The following is a 12057-nucleotide window of genomic DNA, read 5'->3' as shown; positions in this document are numbered from 1 at the left end:
GCAGGGGCAGCCTCCACCAGGCCCCCACTCATGTCTCCCACCACCCCACCCCCCAGCAGTGCAGGGGCACCCTCCACCAGGCCCCCACTCATGTCTACCACCACCCCCACCCCCCAGCCACCAGGGGCACCCTCCACCAGGCCCCCACTCATGTCTCCCACCACCCTCACCCCCCAGCAGTGCAGGGGCAGCCTCCACCAGGCCCCCACTCATGTCTCCCACCACCCCCACCCCCCAGCAGTGCAGGGGCATCCTCAACCAGGCCCCCACTCATGTCTCCCACCACCCCCACCCCCCTGCCACCATGGCCACCCTCCACCAGGCCCCCACTCATGTCTCCCACCACCCCCACCCCCCTGCCACCATGGGCAGCCCCCACCAGGCCCCCACCCATGTCTCCCACCACCCCCACCCCCCAGCAGTGCAGGGGCAGCCTCCACCAGGCCCCCACTCATGTCTCCCACCACCCCCACCCCCCCTGCCACCATGGCCACCCTCCACCAGGCCCCCACTCATGTCTCCCACCACCCCCACACCTCTGCCACCATGGGCAGCCCCCACCAGGACCCCACCCATGTCTCCCACCACCCCCACCCCCCTGCCACCATGGGCAGCCTCCACCAGGCCCCCACTCATGTCTCCCACCACCCCCACCCCCTTGCCACCATGGGCAGCCTCCACCAGGCCCCCACCCATGTCTCCCACCACCCCCACCCCCCTGCCACCATGGGCAGCCTCCACCAGGCCCCCACTCATGTCTCCCACCACCCCCACCCCCCAGCAGTGCAGGGGCAGCCTCCACCAGGCCCCCACTCATGTCTCCCACCACCCCACCCCCCAGCAGTGCAGGGGCACCCTCCACCAGGCCCCCACTCATGTCTACCACCACCCCCACCCCCCAGCCACCAGGGGCACCCTCCACCAGGCCCCCACTCATGTCTCCCACCACCCCCACCCCCAGCAGTGCAGGGGCAGCCTCCACCAGGCCCCCACTCATGTCTCCCACCACCCCCACCCCCCAGCAGTGCAGGGGCAGCCTCCACCCAGGCCCCCACCCATGTCTCCCACCACCCCCACCCCCCCAGCAGTGCAGGGGCAGCCTCCACCAGGCCCCCTCTCATGTCTCCCACCACCCCACCCCCCAGCAGTGCAGGGGCACCCTCCACCAGGCCCCCACTCATGTCTCCCACCACCCCCACCCCCCAGCAGTGCAGGGGCAGCCTCCACCAGGCCCCCACTCATGTCTCCCACCACCCCACCCCCCTGCCACCATGGGCAGCCTCTACCAGGCCCCCACTCATGTCTCCCACCACCCCACCCCCCAGCCACCAGGGGCAGCCTCCAACAGGCCCCCACTCACGACTCCCACCACCCCACCCCCCTGCCACCATGGGCAGCCTCCACCAGGCCCCCACTCATGTCTCCCACCACCCCCACCCCCCAGCAGTGCAGGGGCACCCTCCACCAGGCCCTCACTCATGTCTCCCCACCACCCCCACCCCCCAGCCACCAGGGGCAGCCTCAACCAGGCCCCCACTCATGTCTCCCACCACCCCACCCCCCTGCCACCATGGGCAGACTCCACCAGGCCCCCACTCATGTCTCCCACCACCCCCACCCCCCAGCCACCAGGGGCAGCCTCCACCAGGCCCCCACTCATGTCTCCCACCACCCCCACCCCCAGCCACCAGGGGCAGCCTCCACCAGGCCCCCACTCATGTCTCCCACCACCCCCACCCCCCTGCCACCATGGGCAGCCCCCACCAGGCCCCCACTCATGTCTCCCACCAGCCCCACCCCCCAGCAGTGCAGGGGCATCCTCCACCAGGCCCCCACTCATGTCTCCCACCACCCCCACCCCCCAGCAGTGCAGGGGCATCCTCCACCAGGCCCCCACTCATGTCTCCCACCACCCCCACCCCCCAGCAGTGCAGGGGCATCCTCCACCAGGCCCCCACTCATGTCTCCCACCACCCCCACCCCCCTGCCACCATGGCCACCCTCCACCAGGCCCCCACTCATGTCTCCCACCCCCCTGCCACCATGGGCAGCCCCCACCAGGCCCCCACCCATGTCTCCCACCACCCCCACCCCCCTGCCACCATGGGCAGCCTCCACCAGGCCCCCACTCATGTCTCCCACCACCCCCACCCCCCTTCCACCATGGGCAGCCTCCACCAGGCCCCCACCCATGTCTCCCACCACCCCCACCCCCCTGCCACCATGGGCAGCCCCCACCAGGCCCCCACCCATGTCTCCCACCACCCCCACCCCCCTGCCACCATGGGAAGCCTCCACCAGGCCCCCACTCATGTCTCCCACCACCCCCACCCCTCTGCCACCATGGGCAGCCTCCACCAGGCCCCCACCCATGTCTCCCACCACCCCCACCCCCTGCCACCATGGGCAGCCTCCACCAGGCCCCCACCCATGTCTCCCACCACCCCCACCCCCCTGCCACCATGGGCAGCCTCCACCAGGCCCCCACTCATGTCTCCCACCACCCCCACCCCCCAGCAGTGCAGGGGCAGCCTCCACCAGGCCCCCACTCATGTCTCCCACCACCCCCACCCCCCTGCCACCATGGGCAGCCTCCACCAGGCCCCCACCCATGTCTCCCACCACCCCACCCCCCTGCCACCATGGGCAGCCTCCACCAGGCCCCAACTCATGTCTCCCACCACCCCCACCCCCCAGCAGTGCAGGGGCAGCCTCCACCAGGCCCCCACTCATGTCTCCCACCACCCCCACCCCCCAGCAGTGCAGGGGCAGCCTCCACCAGGCCCCCACCCATGTCTCCCACCACCCCACCCCCCTGCCACCATGGGCAGCCTCCACCAGGCCCCCACTCATGTCCCCGACCACCCCCACCCCCCAGCAGTGCAGGGGCATACTCCACCAGGCCCCCACTCATGTCTCCCACCACCCCCACCCCCCTGCCACCATGGCCACCCTCCACCAGGCCCCCACTCATGTCTCCCACCACCCCCACCCCCCTGCCACCATGGGCAGCCCCCACCAGGCCCCCACCCATGTCTCCCACCACCCCCACCCCACAGCAGTGCAGGGGCAGCCTCCACCAGGCCCCCACTCATGTCTCCCACCACCCCCCACCCCCCTGCCACCATAGCCACCCTCCAACAGGCCCCCACTCATGTCTCCCACCACCCCCACCCCCCTGCCACCATGGGCAGCCCCCACCAGGCCCCCACCCATGTCTCCCACCACCCCCACCCCCCTACCACCATCGGCAGCCTCCACCAGGCCCCCACTCATGTCTCCCACCACCCCACCCCCCTGCCACCATGGGCAGACTCCACCAGGCCCCCACTCATGTCTCCCACCACCCCCACCCCCCAGCCACCAGGGGCAGCCTCCACCAGGCCCCCACTCATGTCTCCCACCACCCCCACCCCCCAGCCACCAGGGGCAGCCTCCACCAGGCCCCCACTCATGTCTCCCACCACCCCCACACCCCTGCCACCATGGGCAGCCCCCACCAGGCCCCCACTCATGTCTCCCACCAGCCCCAACCCCAGCAGTGCAGGGGAATCCTCCACCAGGCCCCCACTCATGTCCCCCACCACCCCCACCTCCCAGCAGTGCAGGGGCATCCTCCACCAGGCCCCCACTCATGTCTCCCACCACCCCCACCCCCCTGCCACCATGGCCACCCTCCACCAGGCCCCCACTCATGTCTCCCACCACCCCCACCCCCCTGCCACCATGGGCAGCCCCCACCAGGCCCCCACCCATGTCTCCCACCACCCCCACCCCCCAGCAGTGCAGGGGCAGCCTCCACCAGGCCCCCACTCATGTCTCCCACCACCCCCACCCCCCAGCAGTGCAGGGGCATCCTCCACCAGGCCCCCACTCATGTCTCCCACCACCCCCACCCCCCTGCCACCATGGCCACCCTCCACCAGGCCCCCACTCATGTCTCCCACCACCCCCACCCCCCTGCCACCATGGCCAGCCCCCACCAGGCCCCCACCCATGTCTCCCACCACCCCCACCCACCAGCAGTGCAGGGGCAGCCTCCACCAGGCCCCCACTCATGTCTCCCACCACCCCCACCCCCCTGCCACCATGGCCACCCTCCACCAGGCCCCCACTCATGTCTCCCACCCCCCTGCCACCATGGGCAGCCCCCACCAGGCCCCCACCCATGTCTCCCACCACCCCCACCCCCCTGTTACCATGGGCACCCTCCACCAGGCCCCCACTCATGTCTCCCACCACCCCCACCCCCTTCCACCATGGGCAGCCTCCACCAGGCCCCCACCCATGTCTCCCACCACCCCCACCCCCCTGCCACCATGGGCAGCCCCCACCAGGCCCCCACTCATGTCTCCCACCACCCCCACCCCCCAGCAGTGCAGGGGCAGCCTCCACCAGGCCCCCACTCATGTCTCCCACCACCCCACCCCCCTGCCACCAGGGGCAGCCTCCACCAGGCCCCCACTCACGTCTCCCACCACCCCACCCCCCTGCCACCATGGGCAGCCTCCACCAGGCCCCCACTCACGTCTCCCACCACCCCACCCCCCTGCCACCATGGGCAGCCTCCACCAGGCCCCCACTCATGTCTCCCACCACCCCCACCCCCCAGCAGTGCAGGGGCAGCCTCCACCAGGCCCCCACTCATGTCTCCCACCACCCCCACCCCCCTGCCACCATGGGCAGCCTCCACCAGGCCCCCACCCATGTCTCCCACCACCCCCACCCCCTGCCACCATGGGCAGCCTCCACCAGGCCCCCACTCATGTCTCCCACCACCCCCACCCCCCAGCAGTGCAGGGGCAGCCTCCACCAGGCCCCCACTCATGTCTCCCACCACCCCCACCCCGAAGCAGTGCAGGGGCAGCCTCCACCAGGCCCCCACCCATGTCTCCCACCACCCCACCCCCCTGCCACCATGGGCAGCCTCCACCAGGCCCCCACTCATGTCCCCGACCACCCCCACCCCCCAGCAGTGCAGGGGCATCCTCCACCAGGCCCCCACTCATGTCTCCCACCAACCCCACCCCCCAGCAGTGCAGGGGCAGCCTCCACCAGGCCCCCACCCATGTCTCCCACCACCCCCACCCCCCTGCCACCATGGGCAGCCTCCACCAGGCCCCCACTCATGTCTCCCACCACCCCCACACCCCAGCAGTGCAGGGGCAGCCTCCACCAGGCCCCCACTCATGTCTCCCACCACCCCCACCCCCAGCAGTGCAGGGGCAGCCTCCACCAGGCCCCCACCCATGTCTCCCACCACCCCACCCCCCGGCCACCATGGGCAGCCTCCACCAGGCCCCCACTCATGTCTCCAACCACCCCCACCCCCCAGCAGTGCAGGGGCATCCTCCACCAGGCCCCCACTCATGTCTCCCACCACCCCCACCCCCCTGCCACCATGGCCACCCTCCACCAGGCCCCCACTCATGTCTCCCACCACCCCCACCCCCCTGCCACCATGGGCAGCCCCACCAGGCCCCCACCCATGTCTCCCACCACCCCCACCCCACAGCAGTGCAGGGGCAGCCTCCACCAGGCCCCCACTCATGTCTCCCACCACCCCCCACCCCCCTGCCACCATGGGCAGCCCCCACCAGGCCCCCACCCATGTCTCCCACCACCCCCACCCCCCTGCCACCATGGGCAGCCTCCACCAGGCCCCCACTCATGTCTCCCACCACCCCCACACCCCTGCCACCATGGGCAGCCTCCACCAGGCCCCCACCCATGTCTCCCACCACCCCCACCCCCCTGCCACCATGGGCAGCCTCCACCAGGCCCCCACTCATGTCTCCCACCACCCCCACCCCCAGCAGTGCAGGGGCAGCCTCCACCAGGCCCCCACTCATGTCTCCCACCACCCCACCCCCCAGCAGTGCAGGGGCACCCTCCACCAGGCCCCCACTCATGTCTACCACCACCCCCACCCCCCAGCCACCAGGGGCACCCTCCACCAGGCCCCCACTCATGTCTCCCACCACCCTCACCCCCCAGCAGTGCAGGGGCATCCTCCACCAGGCCCCCACTCATGTCTCCCACCACCCCCACCCCCCTGCCACCATGGCCACCCTCCACCAGGCCCCCACTCATGTCTCCCACCACCCCCACCCCCCTGCCACCATGGGCAGCCCCCACCAGGCCCCCACCCATGTCTCCCACCACCCCCCACCCCCCAGCAGTGCAGGGGCAGCCTCCACCAGGCCCCCACTCATGTCTCCACCACCCCCACTCCCCCTGCCACCATGGCCACCCTCCACCAGGCCCCCTACATTGTCTCCCACCACCCCCACACCTCTGCCACCATGGGCAACCCCCACCAGGCCCCCACCCATGTCTCCCACCACCCCCACCCCCCTGCCACCATGGGCAGCCTCCACCAGGCCCCCACTCATGTTTCCCACCACCCCCACCCCCTTGCCACCATGGGCAGCCTCCACCAGGCCCCCACCCATGTCTCCCACCACCCCCACCCCCCTGCCACCATGGGCAGCCTCCACCAGGCCCCCACTCATGTCTCCCACCACCCCCACCCCCCAGCAGTGCAGGGGCAGCCTCCACCAGGCCCCCACTCATGTCTCCCACCGCCCCACCCCCCAGCAGTGCAGGGGCAGCCTCCACCAGGCCCCCACTCATGTCTCCCACCACCCCCACCCCCCAGCAGTGCAGGGGCAGCCTCCACCAGGCCCCCTCTCATGTCTCCCACCACCCCACCCCCCAGCAGTGCAGGGGCACCCTCCACCAGGCCCCCACTCATGTCTCCCACCACCCCCACCCCCCAGCAGTGCAGGGGCAGCCTCCACCAGGCCCCCACTCATGTCTCCCACCACCCCACACCCCTGCCACCATGGGCAGCCTCCACCAGGCCCCCACTCATGTCTCCCACCACCCCACCCCCCAGCCACCAGGGCAGCCTCCACCAGGCCCCCACCCATGTCTCCCACCACCCCCACCCCCTGCCACCATGGGCAGCCTCCACCAGGCCCCCACCCATGTCTCCCACCACCCCCACCTCTCTGCCACCATGGGCAGCCTCCACCAGGCCCCCACCCATGTCTCCCACCACCCCCACCCCCTGCCACCATGGGCAGCCTCCACCAGGCCCCCACCCATGTCTCCCACCACCCCCACCCCCCTGCCACCATGGGCAGCCTCCACCAGGCCCCCACCCATGTCTCCCACCACCCCCACCCCCCTGCCACCATGGGCAGCCTCCACCAGGCCCCCACCCATGTCTCCCACCACCCCCACCCCCCTGCCACCATGGGCAGCCTCCACCAGGCCCCCACTCATGTCTCCCACCACCCCCACCCCCCAGCAGTGCAGGGGCAGCCTCCACCAGGCCCCCACTCATGTCTCCCACCACCCCCACCCCCTGCCACCATGGGCAGCCTCCACCAGGCCCCCACCCATGTCTCCCACCACCCCCACCCCCCTGCCACCATGGGCAGCCTCCACCAGGCCCCCACTCATGTCTCCCACCACCCCCACCCCCCAGCAGTGCAGGGGCAGCCTCCACCAGGCCCCCACTCATGTCTCACACCACCCCCACCCCCCAGCAGTGCAGGGGCAGCCTCCACCAGGCCCCCACCCATGTCTCCCACCACCCCACCCCCCCCCTGCCACCATGGGCAGCCCCCACCAGGCCCCCACCCATGTCTCCCACCACCCCCACCCCACAGCAGTGCAGGGGCAGCCTCCACCAGGCCCCCACTCATGTCTCCCACCACCCCCCACCCCCCTGCCACCATAGCCACCCTCCAACAGGCCCCCACTCATGTCTCCCACCACCCCCACCCCCCTGCCACCATGGGCAGCCCCCACCAGGCCCCCAACCATGTCTCCCACCACCCCCACCCCCCTACCACCATCGGCAGCCTCCACCAGGCCCCCATTCGTGTCTCCCACCACCCCACCCCCCTGCCACCATGGGCAGACTCCACCAGGCCCCCACTCATGTCTCCCACCACCCCCACCCCCCAGCCACCAGGGGCAGCCTCCACCAGGCCCCCACTCATGTCTCCCACCACCCCCACCCCCCAGCCACCAGGGGCAGCCTCCACCAGGCCCCCACTCATGTCTCCTACCACCCCCACCCCCCTGCCACCATGGGCAGCCCCCACCAGGCCCCCACTCATGTCTCCCACCAGCCCCACCCCCAGCAGTGCAGGGGCATCCTCCACCAGGCCCCCACTCATGTCCCCCACCACCCCCACCCCCCAGCAGTGCAGGGGCATCCTCCACCAGGCCCCCACTCATGTCTCCCACCACCCCCACCCCCCTGCCACCATGGCCACCCTCCACCAGGCCCCCACTCATGTCTCCCACCACCCCCACCCCCCTGCCACCATGGGCAGCCCCCACCAGGCCCCCACCCATGTCTCCCACCACCCCCACCCCCCAGCAGTGCAGGGGCAGCCTCCATCAGGCCCCCACTCATGTCTCCCACCACCCCCACCCCCCAGCAGTGCAGGGGCATCCTCCACCAGGCCCCCACTCATGTCTCCCACCACCCCCACCCCCCTGCCACCATGGCCACCCTCCACCAGGCCCCCACTCATGTCTCCCACCACCCCCACCCCCCTGCCACCATGGCCAGCCCCCACCAGGCCCCCACCCATGTCTCCCACCACCCCCACCCACCAGCAGTGCAGGGGCAGCCTCCACCAGGCCCCCACTCATGTCTCCCACCACCCCCACCCCCCTGCCACCATGGCCACCCTCCACCAGGCCCCCACTCATGTCTCCCACCCCCCTGCCACCATGGGCAGCCCCCACCAGGCCCCCACCCATGTCTCCCACCACCCCCACCCCCCTGCCACCATGGGCAGCCTCCACCAGGCCCCCACTCATGTCTCCCACCACCCCCACCCCCCTTCCACCATGGGCAGCCTCCACTAGGCCCCCACCCATGTCTCCCACCACCCCCACCCCCCTGCCACCATGGGCAGCCCCCACCAGGCCCCCACCCATGTCTCCCACCACCCCCACCCCCCTGCCACCATGGGAAGCCTCCACCAGGCCCCCACTCATGTCTCCCACCACCCCCACCCCTCTGCCACCATGGGCAGCCTCCACCAGGCCCCCACTCATGTCTCCCACCACCCCCACCCCCCAGCAGTGCAGGGGCAGCCTCCACCAGGCCCCCACTCATGTCTCCCACCACCCCACCCCCCAGCAGTGCAGGGGCAGCCTCCACCAGGCCCCCACTCATGTCTCCCACCACCCCCACCCCCCAGCAGTGCAGGGGCAGCCTCAACCAGGCCCCCACCCATGTCTCCCACCACCCCCACCCCCCAGCAGTGCAGGGGCAGCCTCCACCAGGCCCCCTCTCATGTCTCCCACCACCCCACCCCCCAGCAGTGCAGGGGCACCCTCCACCAGGCCCCCACTCATGTCTCCCACCACCCCCACCCCCCAGCAGTGCAGGGGCAGCCTCCACCAGGCCCCCACTCATGTCTCCCACCACCCCACACCCCTGCCACCATGGGCAGCCTCCACCAGGCCCCCACTCATGTCTCCCACCACCCCACCCCCCAGCCACCAGGGGCAGCCTCCACCAGGCCCCCAGTCACGTCTCCCACCACCCCACCCCCCTGCCACCATGGGCAGCCTCCACCAGGCCCCCACTCATGTCTCCCACCACCCCCACCCCCCAGCAGTGCAGGGGCACCCTCCACCAGGCCCTCACTCATGTCTCCCACCACCCCCACCCCCCAGCCACCAGGGGCAGCCTCAACCAGGCCCCCACTCATGTCTCCCACCACCCCACCCCCCTGCCACCATGGGCAGACTCCACCAGGCCCCCACTCATGTCTCCCACCACCCCCACCCCCCAGCCACCAGGGGCAGCCTCCACCAGGCCCCCACTCATGTCTCCCACCACCCCCACCCCCCAGCCACCAGGGGCAGCCTCCACCAGGCCCCCACTCATGTCTCCCACCACCCCCACCCCCCTGCCACCATGGGCAGCCCCCACCAGGCCCCCACTCATGTCTCCCACCAGCCCCACCCCCCAGCAGTGCAGGGGCATCCTCCACCAGGCCCCCACTCATGTCTCCCACCACCCCCACCCCCCAGCAGTGCAGGGGCATCCTCCACCAGGCCCCCACTCATGTCTCCCACCACCCCCACCCCCCTGCCACCATGGCCACCCTCCACCAGGCCCCCACTCATGTCTCCCACCACCCCCACCCCCCTGCCACCATGGGCAGCCCCCACCAGGCCCCCACCCATGTCTCCCACCACCCCCACCCCCCAGCAGTGCAGGGGCAGCCTCCACCAGGCCCCCACTCATGTCTCCCACCACCCCCACCCCCCTGCCACCATGGCCACCCTCCACCAGGCCCCCACTCATGTCTCCCACCACCCCACCCCCCTGCCACCATGGCCAGCCCCCACCAGGCCCCCACCCATGTCTCCCACCACCCCCACCCACCAGCAGTGCAGGGGCAGCCTCCACCAGGCCCCCACTCATGTCTCCCACCACCCCCACCCCCCTGCCACCATGGCCACCCTCCACCAGGCCCCCACCCATGTCTCCCACCACCCCCACCCCCTGCCACCATGGGCAGCCTCCACCAGGCCCCCACCCATGTCTCCCACCACCCCCACCCCTCTGCCACCATGGGCAGCCTCCACCAGGCCCCCACCCATGTCTCCCACCACCCCCACCCCCTGCCACCATGGGCAGCCTCCACCAGGCCCCCACCCATGTCTCCCACCACCCCCACCCCCCTGCCACCATGGGCAGCCTCCACCAGGCCCCCACTCATGTCTCCCACCACCCCCACCCCCCAGCAGTGCAGGGGCAGCCTCCACCAGGCCCCCACTCATGTCTCCCACCACCCCCACCCCCCTGCCACCATGGGCAGCCTCCACCAGGCCCCCACCCATGTCTCCCACCACCCCCACCCCCCTGCCACCATGGGCAGCCTCCACCAGGCCCCCACTCATGTCTCCCACCACCCCCACCCCCCAGCAGTGCAGGGGCAGCCTCCACCAGGCCCCCACTCATGTCTCCCACCACCCCCACCCCCCAGCAGTGCAGGGGCAGCCTCCACCAGGCCCCCACCCATGTCTCCCACCACCCCACCCCCCTGCCACCATGGGCAGCCTCCACCAGGCCCCCACTCATGTCCCCGACCACCCCCACCCCCCAGCAGTGCAGGGGCATCCTCCACCAGGCCCCCACTCATGTCTCCCACCACCCCCACCCCCCTGCCACCATGGCCACCCTCCACCAGGCCCCCACTCATGTCTCCCACCACCCCCACCCCCCTGCCACCATGGGCAGCCCCCACCAGGCCCCACCCATGTCTCCCACCACCCCCACCCCACAGCAGTGCAGGGGCAGCCTCCACCAGGCCCCCACTCATGTCTCCCACCACCCCCACCCCCCTGCCACCATAGCCACCCTCCAACAGGCCCCCACTCATGTCTCCCACCACCCCCACCCCCCTGCCACCATGGGCAGCCCCCACCAGGCCCCCACCCATGTCTCCCACCACCCCCACCCCCCTACCACCATCGGCAGCCTCCACCAGGCCCCCATTCGTGTCTCCCACCACCCCACCCCCCTGCCACCATGGGCAGACTCCACCAGGCCCCCACTCATGTCTCCCACCACCCCCACCCCCCAGCCACCAGGGGCAGCCTCCACTAGGCCCCCACTCATGTCTCCCACCACCCCCACCCCCCAGCCACCAGGGGCAGCCTCCACCAGGCCCCCACTCATGTCTCCTACCACCCCACCCCCCTGCCACCATGGGCAGCCCCCACCAGGCCCCCACTCATGTCTCCCACCAGCCCCACCCCCAGCAGTGCAGGGGCATCCTCCACCAGGCCCCCACTCATGTCCCCCACCACCCCCACCCCCCAGCAGTGCAGGGGCATCCTCCACCAGGCCCCCACTCATGTCTCCCACCACCCCCACCCCCCTGCCACCATGGCCACCCTCCACCAGGCCCCCACTCATGTCTCCCACCACCCCCACCCCCCTGCCACCATGGGCAGCCCCCACCAGGCCCCCACCCATGTCTCCCACCACCCCCACCC

This window comes from Ambystoma mexicanum, chromosome 6p (genome assembly GCF_040938575.1).
Source record: "Ambystoma mexicanum isolate Mex_15411 chromosome 6p, UKY_AmexF1_1, whole genome shotgun sequence".
Lineage (NCBI taxonomy): Eukaryota > Metazoa > Chordata > Amphibia > Caudata > Ambystomatidae > Ambystoma > Ambystoma mexicanum.
Note: the sequence above shows the minus strand (reverse complement) of the source record.